The sequence below is a fragment of the Syngnathus scovelli genome, chromosome 4, assembly GCF_024217435.2.
Source record: "Syngnathus scovelli strain Florida chromosome 4, RoL_Ssco_1.2, whole genome shotgun sequence".
Lineage (NCBI taxonomy): Eukaryota > Metazoa > Chordata > Actinopteri > Syngnathiformes > Syngnathidae > Syngnathus > Syngnathus scovelli.
In genome coordinates this window covers 1,268,711-1,281,414 of record NC_090850.1, presented here as the reverse complement: position 1 = coordinate 1,281,414, position 12,704 = coordinate 1,268,711, and the positions used below count along the sequence as shown (strand labels likewise).

General features: G+C 46.5%; 1 protein-coding gene across 12 annotated transcripts in view; it reads left to right on the top strand.

Annotated features, from left to right (window-relative positions):
• ano1a (anoctamin 1, calcium activated chloride channel a) overlaps positions 1–12,704 on the top strand; it is a 199,174-nt gene that overhangs the window by 172,656 nt on the left and 13,814 nt on the right. Inside the window, exon 27 of one of the 12 annotated variants that reach the window (XR_011086715.1) lies at positions 8,552–8,618. The exons of the other annotated variants lie outside the window; for them this stretch is intronic. The gene's annotated coding sequence lies outside the window, so the exon portion shown is untranslated. The remainder of the gene's footprint in view (positions 1–8,551; positions 8,619–12,704) is intronic. 12 annotated transcript variants of the gene reach the window in all.

Sequence of the window (12,704 nt, the reverse complement as noted above, 5' to 3'; positions counted from 1 at the left end):
TGAAGAAGTCAACAGCACCACGTCATCTGCAAAAAGCAGAGACGCGATGCTGAGGTCCCCAAACCGGACCCCCTCAACGCCTCGGCTGCGCCTAGAAATTCTGTCCATAAAAATTATGAACAGAATCGGTGACAAAGGGCAGCCTTGGCGGAGTCCAACCCTCACTGGGAACGAATCCGACTTACTGCCGGAAATGCGGACCAGACTCTGGCATCGGTGATACAGGGACCGAACCGTCCTTATCAGTTGGCTCGGCACCCCGTACTCCCGAAGCACCCTCCACAGAACCTCCCGAGGGACACGGTCGAACGCCTTCTCCAAGTCCACAAAACACATGTGGACTGGTTGGGCGAACTCCCATGCACCCTCGAGGATCCTGCCGAGGGTGTAGAGCTGGTCCACCTTTCCACGGCCAGGACGAAAGCCACACTGTTCCTCCTGAATCCGAGGTTCGACCTCCCGACGGACCCTCCTCTCCAGCACCCCTGAATAGACCTTACCAGGGAGGCTGAGGAGTGTGATTCCCCTGTAATTGGAACACACCCTCCGGTCCCCCTTCTTAAAGAGGGGAACCACCACCCCAGTCTGCCAATCCAGAGGCACTGTCCCCGATGTCCACGCAACGTTGTAGAGGCGTGTCAGCCATGACAGCCCCACAACATCCAGAGCCTTTATGTTTTCCGGGCGGATCTCATCCACCCCCGGGGCCTTGCCACCGAGGAGTTTTTTAACTACCTCAGTGACTTCGACCCCAGAGATTGGAGAATCCGCCTCAGAGTCTCCATGCCCTGCTTCCTCAATGGAAGGCGTGTAGGTGTAATTGAGGAGGTCTTCGAAGTATTCTCCCCACCGACTCACGACGTCCCGAGTCGAGGTCAGCAGCACGCCATCCCCACTGTAAACAGTGTTGACGTTGCACTGCTTCCCCCTCCTGAGACGCCGGATGGTGGACCAGAATTTCCTCGAAGCCGTCCGAAAGTCATTCTCCATGGCCTCACCGAACTCCTCCCACGCCCGGGTTTTTGCCTCAGCAACCGCCGAAGCCGCGTTCCGCTTGGCCATCCGGTACCTGTCAGCTGCCTCCGGAGTCCCGCAGGCCAAAACGGCCCGATAGGACTCCTTCTTCAGCTTGACGGCATCCCTTACCGCCGGTGTCCACCAGCGGGTTCGGGGATTGCCGCCACGACAGGCACCAACGACCTTACGGCCACAGCTCCGGTCGGCCGCCTCAACAATGGAGGCGCGGAACATGGTCCACTCAATGTCCCCCGCCTCCCCCGGGACGTGGGAAAAGCTCTGCCGGAGGTGGGAGTTGAAACTCTTCCTGACAGGAGATCCTGCCAGACGTTCCCAGCAGACCCTCACAGAGCGTTTACGTCTGCCAGGTCGGACCGGCATCTTCCCCCACCATCGGAGCCAACCCACCACCAGGTGGTGATCAGTTGACAGCTCCGCCCCTCTCTTCACCTGAGTGTCCAAAACATGCGGCCGCAAATCCGATGACACGACTACAAAGTCGATCATCGAACTGCGGCCTAGGGTGTCCTGGTGCCAAGTGCACACATGGACACCCTTATGCTTGAACATGGTGTTCATTATTGAAAATCCATGTCGAGCACAGAAGTCCAACAATAGAACACCGCTCGGGTTCAGATCGGGGGGGCCGTTCCTCCCAATCACGCCCTTCCAGGTCTCAATGTCATTGCCCACGTGAGCATTGAAGTCACCCAGTAGAACGATGGAGTCCCCAGAAAGAGCGCTCTCCAGCACTTCCTCCAGGGACCCCAAGAAGGGTGGGTACTCTGAGCTGCCGTTTGGTGCATAGACACAAACAACAGTCAGGACCCGTCCCCCCACCCGAAGGCGGAGGGAGGCTACCCTCTCGTTCACCGGGGTGAACCCCAATGTGCAGGCGCCCAGCCGGGGGGCAATAAGTATACCCACACCTGCTCGACGCCTCTCACCGTGGGCAACTCCAGAGTGGAAGAGAGTCCAGCCCCTCTCGAGAGGTCTTGTACCGGAACCCAAACTGTGCGTGGAGGCTAGTCCGACTATATCTAGTCGGAATTTTTCTGCCTCACACACCAGCTCGGACTCCTTTCCAGCCAGAGAGGTGACATTCCATGTCCCAAGAGCCAGCTTCTGCAGCCGAGGATCAGACCGCCAAGGTCCCTGCCTTTGGCTGCCGCCCAGCACACATTGCACCCGACCCCTTCGGCCCCTCCCACAGGTGGTGAGCCCATGGGAAGGGGCACCCACGTTTCCTTTTCGGGCTATGCCCGGCCGGGCCCCATGGGCGAAGGCCCGGCCACCAGACGCTCGCCTTCGAGCCCCGCCTCCAGGCCTGGCTCCAGAGGGAGGCCCCGGTGACCCGCGTCCGGGCGAGGGAAGTTGAAGTCCATTTATTTCAATCATCATAAGGGGCTTCTGTGAGCCGTGCTTTGTCTGGCCCCTCACCTAGGACCCGTTTGCCATAGGTGACCCTACCAGGGGCATGAAGCCCCCGACAACATGGCTCCTAGGATCATAAGGGCACGCAAACCCCTCCACCACGATAAGGTGACGACTCACGGACTTTTGTACTTGTTCTTTGTACAATGAAATTCTTTCACTGTCCGTTAAAGTGCCAGACAATTTAAGGAAGATTAAAAGATTAAAAAAGTAAGAAACACAAAATAGAAAAACCACAATATATGCACATATATACAACTACTAAGGTGAGGGATGTGCAATATAAGCAAGTGCAAAAATGGCATTGTGCAACAGTTGTGAGAGTTCTAGTGAATGTACTGTTAAACAGGGGAGAATGCAGTGCAAAACAAAGTGAGTGTAAACAATGTACAATATAAAGTGCAGGTCAGTGAACAGTCCATGTTGGGGGTGGGTGGGGTCTTTAAGGATGGAGGCCACTCTCCTGTGGACCCTACGGTGGTGGATACTCTGCAGAGAGGGCAGCGGAGTCCATATATAATTGGGTGTCATCTGCATAACATTGAAAACTAATGTTGTATTTACGCACAAATTCCCAAGGCGGAATCATATAAATACTAAACAATATAGGTCCGAGTACCGATCCCTACGGGACACCACACATAACATTAATGAGATCGTGTTGCAGTGGGTCCTCTCAGAGAGATAAGAACTAAACCAACAATGTGCTGACCCTAAAATGCCAACACAGGTTTTAAGGCGCTCTTATAAAATGTGATCTACAGTGTCAATGGCAGCACTAAGATCGAGTAATAATAGTACCGATGAGTCCGTCACTAAGAGGAGATCATTGGTCACTTTAGCAAGAGCTGTCTCAGTGGTTAGTTCTAAAAACCAGACTGAAACGGTTCAAATCGATTTTTAGCAACCATGTAATCATTAAAAACAGGAATGAACAGGAGATTTGAAACAGGCCTATAATTACTGAGACGGTCCGAGTTTGGTCGCTTAAGTACCGTATTTTTGGGACTAAAAGTCGCTCCGGAATATAGGTCGCATTAGCCATAAAATGCAGAATAACGTGAAAAAAAACATATATAAGTCGCTCCGGAGTATAAGTCGCATTTTGGAGGAAATGTATTCGACAAAATCCAACACCAAGAACAGACATGAACGAGCAACAACAGGCTAAACCAGGGTTGGGCAAACCTTTTGACTGGCGGGCCGAATTTGGTTCTAAATTTTGATCGCGGGGGCCAAACCAGGAGCAGATGGATGTAGTGTTTGTGTGAAGTAATAGAAATGACATGTAAAGGTCATTGCATAAAAGGTTTGTACTTTTAGTGGGTAGTAAAGCATGGATATTCAGAAAAAGCTTTTTGAAAACAAATGCATTCATCAACAGCATTAAAAAAATATTTTACCAAAAAACTATCAGTAATTCTCATTAAATACGACACTGTTATTATGAATAATAGTTTCCAACACTTCAGCGCCTGCAGGTCAAATTTATGAAATATGTTTATCTAATGAGGCGAAATCACATCAAACGGCAAACATTCTGACCAAATACATCATCTTGAAGAATCAGTGAAAGAATACTTCTAAATAAAGTAATAAAGAAATCAATAGTATTGTTGGTCTCCCTTTTTTGCTAGTGCATCATGGTCTGGAGTAAAATTTGTTGTGGTAATTCTTAGGATAGAGCCGAGGTGTCAGTCCGTTAACCTAGAGCTGTGACGGGCTTTGTTGACGTTCATGTGGCGGAAAGTCTGCTCACACACGTAGGTCGAGCCAAATTGTCCTCTCTTTTTTTTTTTTTTACACACTCGGCACTCAGTGTCCACATTTCTTTTCCTTGGGCCACTCATTTTAGTGGAATGATTCCAGGGGAAGGGTTGTGGGTGGCATTAACGTAAAACTGTATCTAAAAGCTCAGCGCGCGAATTACGAGAATGCTGACGTCACAGCCCACACTCGAAATTCGGCACTGATGGGAATAGAGCGCGGAGTGCACCGGGTCTGTACTACTTAGTGCGTACACGCACTTGTGAGTGTGCACCGAGCTTTCTGACGCGGCTTCCGGGAGTAAATGCGTGGGCGGGCGCTTCCCCATCTAATGGGGAAACATACTAATTGCAGGGAAAATGACCCAAAAAAAAGTTCAATAATACAATTTATTCAGGTTTGGCGGTTCGGATTAAACGGCCCCGTGGGCCGGATATGGCCCACGGGCCGTAGTTTGCCCATGTCTGGGCTAAACGATTGGTATGCTAACGTGACATAAACACAAACAAAGAGCTGAGAACGGGCCTGACGTAACATTCAGAGTTATTCAAATAACTATTACATAAATAACACGTTTATAAAACTATCTGTGTCACTCCAATTCATTAAATCCATCGATCGTCCCTTATGTCAACAATGCCGGCCGGGTGCGCGCCGCTGACGGTGCTTGCACTTTAAAATATTCCACAGGCCCCCAGGCGATATATAAATTATATATCAAATAACTATTATATAAGCAATAATATTATAAAACCATCTGTGTCTCTCCAAATCATTAAATCCATCGATCAATTTCCTCGTCCTTTGTCAACAACGTGCGCCCTGACGTCAGCCTCGTCGTTATTCCACAGATCTAGTATACAACTATATTGTAGCATTAACAAAGTACAAGGAAAGACGTGGGTTTGATAAACGGCTCTTTATTCAACAAAACAAGAATTCAACAAGCCAACAACTACTGAACTGTAACGATAAAAACATATACAAGTTGCTACACGAAATAAGATATATCAAATAACTATAACATAAATAGTTCACCGCCACACGGCCCCAAGCACCGGCGTCGACTTCCAGGCGTGTGGCGGTGTGGACTTCTATCCCCGGAGGTGGCGCTTCCAGCCACGGAGGTGGAAGAGAGCTCCATAGAATAGGACCGGGCGTGTGTCAAAGCCATGTCCGAGCCCCATCCACCCTCCCCGGACAGCCACCCCGCCGAGCGCCGGCCCCCGACTTCCATCCACGGAGGTGAAAGAGAGCTCCATAGAGTAGGGCCGGGCGTGCGTAAAAGCCATAATAGTTTTTCAACCCTTCTGTGTCACTCCAAATCATTAAATCCTTCAAACTCTTCATCCTCCGTGTCACTTACAAACAAAGCCGCTAATGATGCCGGTAGTATATGGGGCCCTTCGTCATCTTCGTCATCCCGTGATCGAATCTTTGTCTTTATGTAAACAACCGCCGCACCGCGCCGCTGACGTCACTTGAAATTCAAATTACAGTAATCCCTTGCTACATCGCGGTTTGTTTATCGCGGTTTCACTTGGTTTTTTTTTTTTAATTTGGAGAATTTGTGAAAAAATTCACATAGTCACAAATTCATAGTCGCTCCTCAGTATAAGTCGCCCACCCCCATCCAAACTATGAAAAAAAACGCAACTTATAGTGCGAAAAATATGGTAGTGGTTGAATAATAACGGTCTTAAAGGCTGTTGGCACACTGCCAGAGGAGACAGACAGATTAATTATATTTAAAACGGATAGTCCTAAAATCTGAAATTATCATTTAACGAGTTTGCCGAGTTGAGTAATCACATTGTCTGTTTAGCCGCGCTAACCAATTGTGTAAGGCTTTCAAGGGACACGTTTTTAAAATTTGAGAGGGATATCGCATGATTGTCAGCTTCCGTAATCGGTCCCAAATTATAAACGTTTTCTGGTTCTTCAGGCAAATAAATTAGGAAATTATACATTCACTATAAATGAAAAGATAGTTAAAGCAAATATAATGTTACTTTAAATGTTTTGCAATTCATTTGTACGTTCTTTGTTTCCTACCTCAGTCTGGCACCTACAAATTGTATTTGTGAGGATTAATTTTGTTTTCAAAAAACTACAATGCTCTCGGGCAAGCAAAATGTGAATTAACACCAAGCTTGAGCATTTAAAATAGTGAAAGTGAGATTCTGGCTTTCTTTGGAAGATTTCTGTGTGCGCAATTATTAGGGAACTTTTAGTGTGCAGAATTATTATACAACTACAGTAAAAATGGAAATGTTCCCATCTCACTTGTATATTTTCCATTTATTAAAGTGAGAATAAGAAACAAAACTATAAGTGTACATATTAACATTTAAAAGAAAATTATCCATCCATCCATCCATTTTCTGAACCGCTTAGTCCCCACGGGGGTCGCGGGCGTGCTGGAGCCTATCCCAGCCGTCATCAGGCAGTAGGCGGGGGACACCCTGAACCGGTTGCCAGCCAATCGCAGGGCACACAGAGACAGACAACCATTCACACTCACACTCACACCTAGGGACAATTTGGAGTCTTCAATCGGCCTACCAAGCATGTTTTTGGAATGTGGGAGGAAACCGGAGCGCCCGGAGAAAACCCACGCGGGCCCGGGGAGAACATGCAAACTCCACACAGGGAGGGCCGGAGGTGGAATCGAACTCGCACCCTCCTAACTGTGAGGCGGACGTGCTACCCAGTGCGCCACCGAGCCGCCCTAAAAGAAAAATTAGTGACCAATAAAGCCACCCTTCTTTTTAAAAATATTTAATAATAGTTATACGACTTCCATCCATTGAGTCTATCAACTTCTTGATCTTTTAACGATTAACTTTTTGTGCAAGAACAACCACAGCCTCCCAGACATTGTTCACAGAGGTATACTGTTTTCCTTCAGCGTAAATCTCCCATTTAGAAAGGCGATACACGTTCTCAATAGAGTTCAGGTCAGGTGAAGAACGGGGCCACGTCTTTAAGTAGTAGTTAATCATTTTTAAGGCCTTTACCAAGGAGCCACACATGCATGCGACAGAATATTTTCCTGCATAAAAATGGGTTTCTTGAAAGATGCAAACCTTTTACTGTACCACTGCTTGAAGAAAGTGTCTTCTAAGAACTGGCCGTAGGTTCATTTTAATTAACTTTTGTTTTGACTTTAGAGTAAATTTTAAGTCCATTTTAACTCAAAAAGGTCCAAGCAACTCATCTTTATTAATACCAGCCCATAGCAGTACCCTGCCTCCACCTTGCTGGTATCCTATTTCAAGTGGAGCTCTGTGGCCATAACTGATCTAGCCATGGTGTAACTGGTCCGTCAAGGGTGACTCTCATTTCATTAGTCCGTTCGTGACAATTTGGGATTGCAGGGTGATAGCTTCACCTGGGTACTAGTGTGAATGGAATGGTTAAAAATGCCAATATGCCAGAGGTTAACAGCTCGAGGCAACCTTTTTTTAAATCGCGGGAAGAGAAATACTTTTTGGACATTTTTGGAACAATGATATATTTTCAGTCAAGAACAATGAACTGAACTAGTTCATTTTAAAAGTTACAAACTGAACCGTGAAGTAGTTCATGTAGAAAATTAACTTTCCCAACATTGGTACAAATAATTCAGATGAGATACAAAGTAATTTGTATCAAATAAAATGACACAACATACAAAACAAAGCAAAGCTATACTGACAGGACCAACCACCGACAATAAAATTTTCTGACCCTTTCTGGTGGTGAATTTCTAATACATTTTTAAATCCTAAATCCATAGCTGTTGTTTGGGATTTTACATGCGTGACAAAACACGAATGGATTATAGACAGTAAAGAAGGCCACAGACAGAGCGCTAGATCAATTGTACACCTCAAAGTGACAGTGAAAGTTTCTTTTTCAATTGTTGATTTTGTTGAAATTGTGTAAACCATAACTTTTGGGATAAAACATGCAAGAAGACACAATATGTTATGTTCTTTGTTTGGTTCCGATTCCGACTTTGGGTTGTGTTCCTTTTGTTCATTGTCATGTTTTCCCTGTGTTCATCTTCAATGTCTGTCTCGTCAAGTAATTGTTTCCACCTGTTCTTGTTAGCCACACCCCGTTGTGTCTTCCAATCAGCTCCCTCAGCAACTTGTGACGTGTCCAGGTGTTCCTCGTTATCTTGTCAATTTGTTAGTATTCAGTGTCCTCCTTTTTGTTCAGTGTTTGTTGGGTCATTGTCATCTGTCCTATGTGCTTAGCCAGGTGCTTTGTCGACTCCCAAGCCGAGTCCAAGTGTGGTTTGTTCATATCTGTTTGTTACTTTGTTGCCTGTTGTTTTCCCCAGTGATCACCAAAGTGTCCACAGTCCTCAAACAGCAAGGCCGGTGGGTGTCTTGGATGGCAGACAAGGGGTGAGGGCAGCCGCAAGGCTTGCGCCGCCGTAATGTTGGATGGTGGCTAAAGAACGTGCATCGCCAGAGCAAGGTCAGATGGCGGCCTCAGCACTTGCGCCACCAGAGCAAGAGGAAGAGGATCAGAGGGCGGTCGCAGGGGTTTAGCTGCCAAATGAGGACTTTTGTGACCCCATGTCGTGCGCCGTTAGATCACTGTCTGATGGCGGCTGAAGTACATGTGCCGCCGGAGCAAGGTCAGGTGGTGGGCACAGAACTTGCACCGCCAGGCTGCAGAGCTTGTGCCTCCAGAGCAAGAAGAGCAGGACCGGAGGGCAGCCGCAGGGCTTGCGCCGCCAGAATGATATCCGTTAGCGGCTGCACAACGTGAGCCGCTGGAGCAATGTCTGGTGGCGGCTGTACTGCCGGAGCGAGGTCGGGTGGTTGTTGCAGGATGTGTGTGTGAGAGAGAAACTAGGACCTGGAGACATGGAGGAAGAGGCAGGGCATACTCCGAAGGTTCAGGGGTTGTCAGCAGGCTGAGCGCAGAAGGAGGCAGATTGATGACATCATAAGGGTCGTTGTGTGCTTCCTGCTGGGTGCAGATTTTGTTGGGTGATTCTGTCAGGGTTTAGGACCTAAATGCAAGGTAACAAGGCGGGAGTACAGGTAAGGATTAATTTGATATAAAAAAAATAAAAGGCAAAACAAGGTACTACGGGAGATGTAAAACTTAAACAGAGCTCTAAACAAAGTAATAAAAAAAAATAAACATTAGCAAAAAGTTTTGGACTTCACATGGACGGGAGCAAGACGTAACAGAAACAAGATGTGACAAACGGGGCTGGACAAGTGGCTGAAGGAAGTGATTGGAAGAGACAAGAGGCGGGGCTAACGAGAACAGGTGGAAACAAGGATCTAACGAGACAGAAAAGAAAAGAAGCACAAGGAAAACATAACACTGACAAAAGCAAAAATAAAAACAAACCAAAGTCCAAATCAAAACCAAGCAAACTAAGAACATGACAGAACTGGTAATTCTTTGGTTCATTTCGATGTTCAGAAGAGTGTTTTTTTTATGTACATGAGCTAAGATTGGTGGGCAGTAGTAAGTTGCCACTTCCTTCTTAGAAATTTATACTTCCTTCTTAGAAATGCAAGTTTGGGTCAGCAGTAATGATTGGGTACCATTTGTGAGCAAACGTTTTGGACAAAGTAACCAGAGTGAGAGTTGTCAAGCTGTTTGCAACTCACTTCTGCCTAACACTTGGATTCTCTCTGCACACGTAGTTGCAGAACACAGTAGTGCCCGTTTTGCTTTTCGAGGTATCTGGAAGCATAAATTTACTGTCACACAGGTCAATACCGGGGTTGTTATGCAACTGGGCAGTATATAGTTTTGGGGCACTTTTGTCACTGCTTTAAAGACCGTCTTCAATGTCTGATAGACGAGTAACGTTACGCCGACCTATGTCATTTCCCATGAGTGTTTCCACACCGCCAATGAGCAACTCAGTGCAAAAATTAATCGGAAAACAGCCAGTAATAAGTTCTAATTTCACATACACAAAATGAACAACATAAACGTCCCATCTCAATTACCCCTCGGACAGTTTCATACCCACAAAACGATTCAGAAGAAAATGGCAAGGCACTGGCTAAAATTACTGATTTCAAAGCACTAGTGTCCCTGAGAATGCAGATTGGACACATCGGTTGCGATGCCAGAGAGATTTGCCACACAAAAATCAAGGGCTTAAAACAAGAGTTAGAATTTTGGCTGGCATTGAGGGTTGAATTCTGTGGGTCAGAAATTATTAATTCGATGCTTTTTTCGGGGTGCAGACGTTTCTGCTTTCGTTTCAAGGCGGTGCAGAACGCGATGACAAGTCCAGGTTTATGGTAATGGAAACACTCTTTGTTATCATTAGCTGGCCTAAGAGGGGAAGTGTTCACAAATGGAGGAATACAAGACCTTTTAGCCAGGACAGTAAACACATTTCTCTGGGTCAAGACAAATCCATCCGATAACAGCATCTTCAGCTAGAATTTTTACTTTCTGTTCATTGTCTATTTCCCTGTTGCCTTTCGTCACGTGACCTACCTTAAAATTGAGCAGAAGTGAGAAGCATAAGTGAAGGAAAGTGGAGGGGCAAGAAAATTTGGCCTGATAATGTATACACAAATCTACAGTTTACAATACTGTATTTATCGGGTTTATAAGAGGTCATAAATGTATTATTTTACTTCACTGTCTAAATTGTAGTAGCGCTTTCTCTCGTTAATCAGTATCACGTGTCACATATCCCTCCAATCAGCACCCTGGACAGTTCTGTCTTTCTCCTCCTACCCCTCATGTTCTGTGATATACATTGCCCTCAGCCATGCCCTCCAAGTAATCAGCACTGATTGCCTGACACCTGTTTATCACCACACCTGCTCCTGGCTTGCTAACTCTGCTATTTAAACCCTGCACTCCTGTCACTCATGGTTGGTTCGCCTGGCTTGCTCCCTCTCGGTTTGTTACTTATTTGTGCTCTCTGCCTGTTACCTGTTCTGACTCTTGTTGTCGACCTATCTTGCCTGTTCACCCGACCAGTCCTAAACTCTGTCCGGCCTGACTCTCTGCCTGTCCCTGACCACGTTCAGCTCTACATCCTAGCTGCCGGTTTGCTCGCTCTGTTTTGTTCTCTGCCAGACCTGATCTGCTGCTCGTCTCTGTCTCCCACTTCCCTTTTCCTTAAATAAAGAAGTTTGTGATACACATAGTTTCCCTACCTCGTCCATGACCCAATGAACCAACCAAATATGCACACGTACTCTGCCTCGAACCTCTCTGACCACGCTGGGTTTCTGGTGAACACACTGCATTTTTACCCAGTTCGCCCAGCAGCAACTACAGCGGCAGCACCAGGAGCTCCAGCAACAGCAGTCCCAAGAGCTGGCCCGAGTTCTCCAGCGTTTAGGCCACCCATTCACCTCCCCTCAACCTGCACAACGCCTGCCTGGACCTGACGCGCTGTCTTCAATGGCTCCGTCCTCAGTTCCTAGACCCCGTCTTCTCGACTGCTGCAGCCTCTGGTCACGTTCCCACAACAGCTGCAGCTTCCTGTCTCGCTGCTTCAACAGCTGTAGCTCACTGTCTCGTTACTGCGATAGCTGCAGCCTCTGGTCTTGTCTGCTTGACACCTGCACCCTCTGGTCTCGTCTGCTTGACAGCAGCAACCTCTGGTTTCTTGCCTTTGACAGCTACAGCCTCTGGTTTTGTCTCTGCAACAGCTGTAGCTCTAAGCCCCGGAAGAGGAAAAGGTTGGCTACGAGTGTCAATAACGTTTGTGTGGAGCACACCTAAGAACGCAAGTGGAAAAGGTTGAAAGTTGCAGCCCAAAGTCCAGCCTTAAATCAGCACCTTAGACAGTTCTGTCTCTCTGGTCCTGTCTTCTGTAACTTGTTTGTTACTTGTTTCTGCTCCCTGCCTGTTCTGACTCTTGTTGCTCACCGAGCTTGCTTGTTCACCCGACCATTCCTGAAAGCTGCCCAGCATGGCTCTCAGCCTGTCCCTGACTATGTCTCAGCTCTACGTCATGTCTGCCGGTTTGCTCGCTCTGCTTCATTCTCTGCCAGACCTGATCTGCTGCTCATTTCAGTCTCCCACTTCCTTCCTTAAATAAAGAAGTTTGAGATGCACATGGTTGCCCTGCCTCATCTGTGACAAATCTGGTGCATTTGTCACTTAAAATATTTTAGCTGTCCTTAGCAGGACCGGTTAGACTTGTTTTATTCTCTTACTTACTGGATGGAGTAACAATGTGGATTATTTAATTACACAACTGATGTTAATGAGTATAGCTGTTTATGTATGCCACAAATAGTTGTTGATATAAAATAGACACATTAATAGCAAAGCAGTATTCCAATCTTAATAGTAAATTTGGATAAATACATTTAAATATAAATTTGGATAGGATAAAGATTAACCAAAGTAAAAATTATATATGTAAAAAAACACAGTTTAGTTGAAACATTTCTACTCTAATGAAGACTATTTCAATCCAAAATTACAATCCCAAAAAGAGGTCAGCCAACAAAGGTTCTGATGATAAGAGC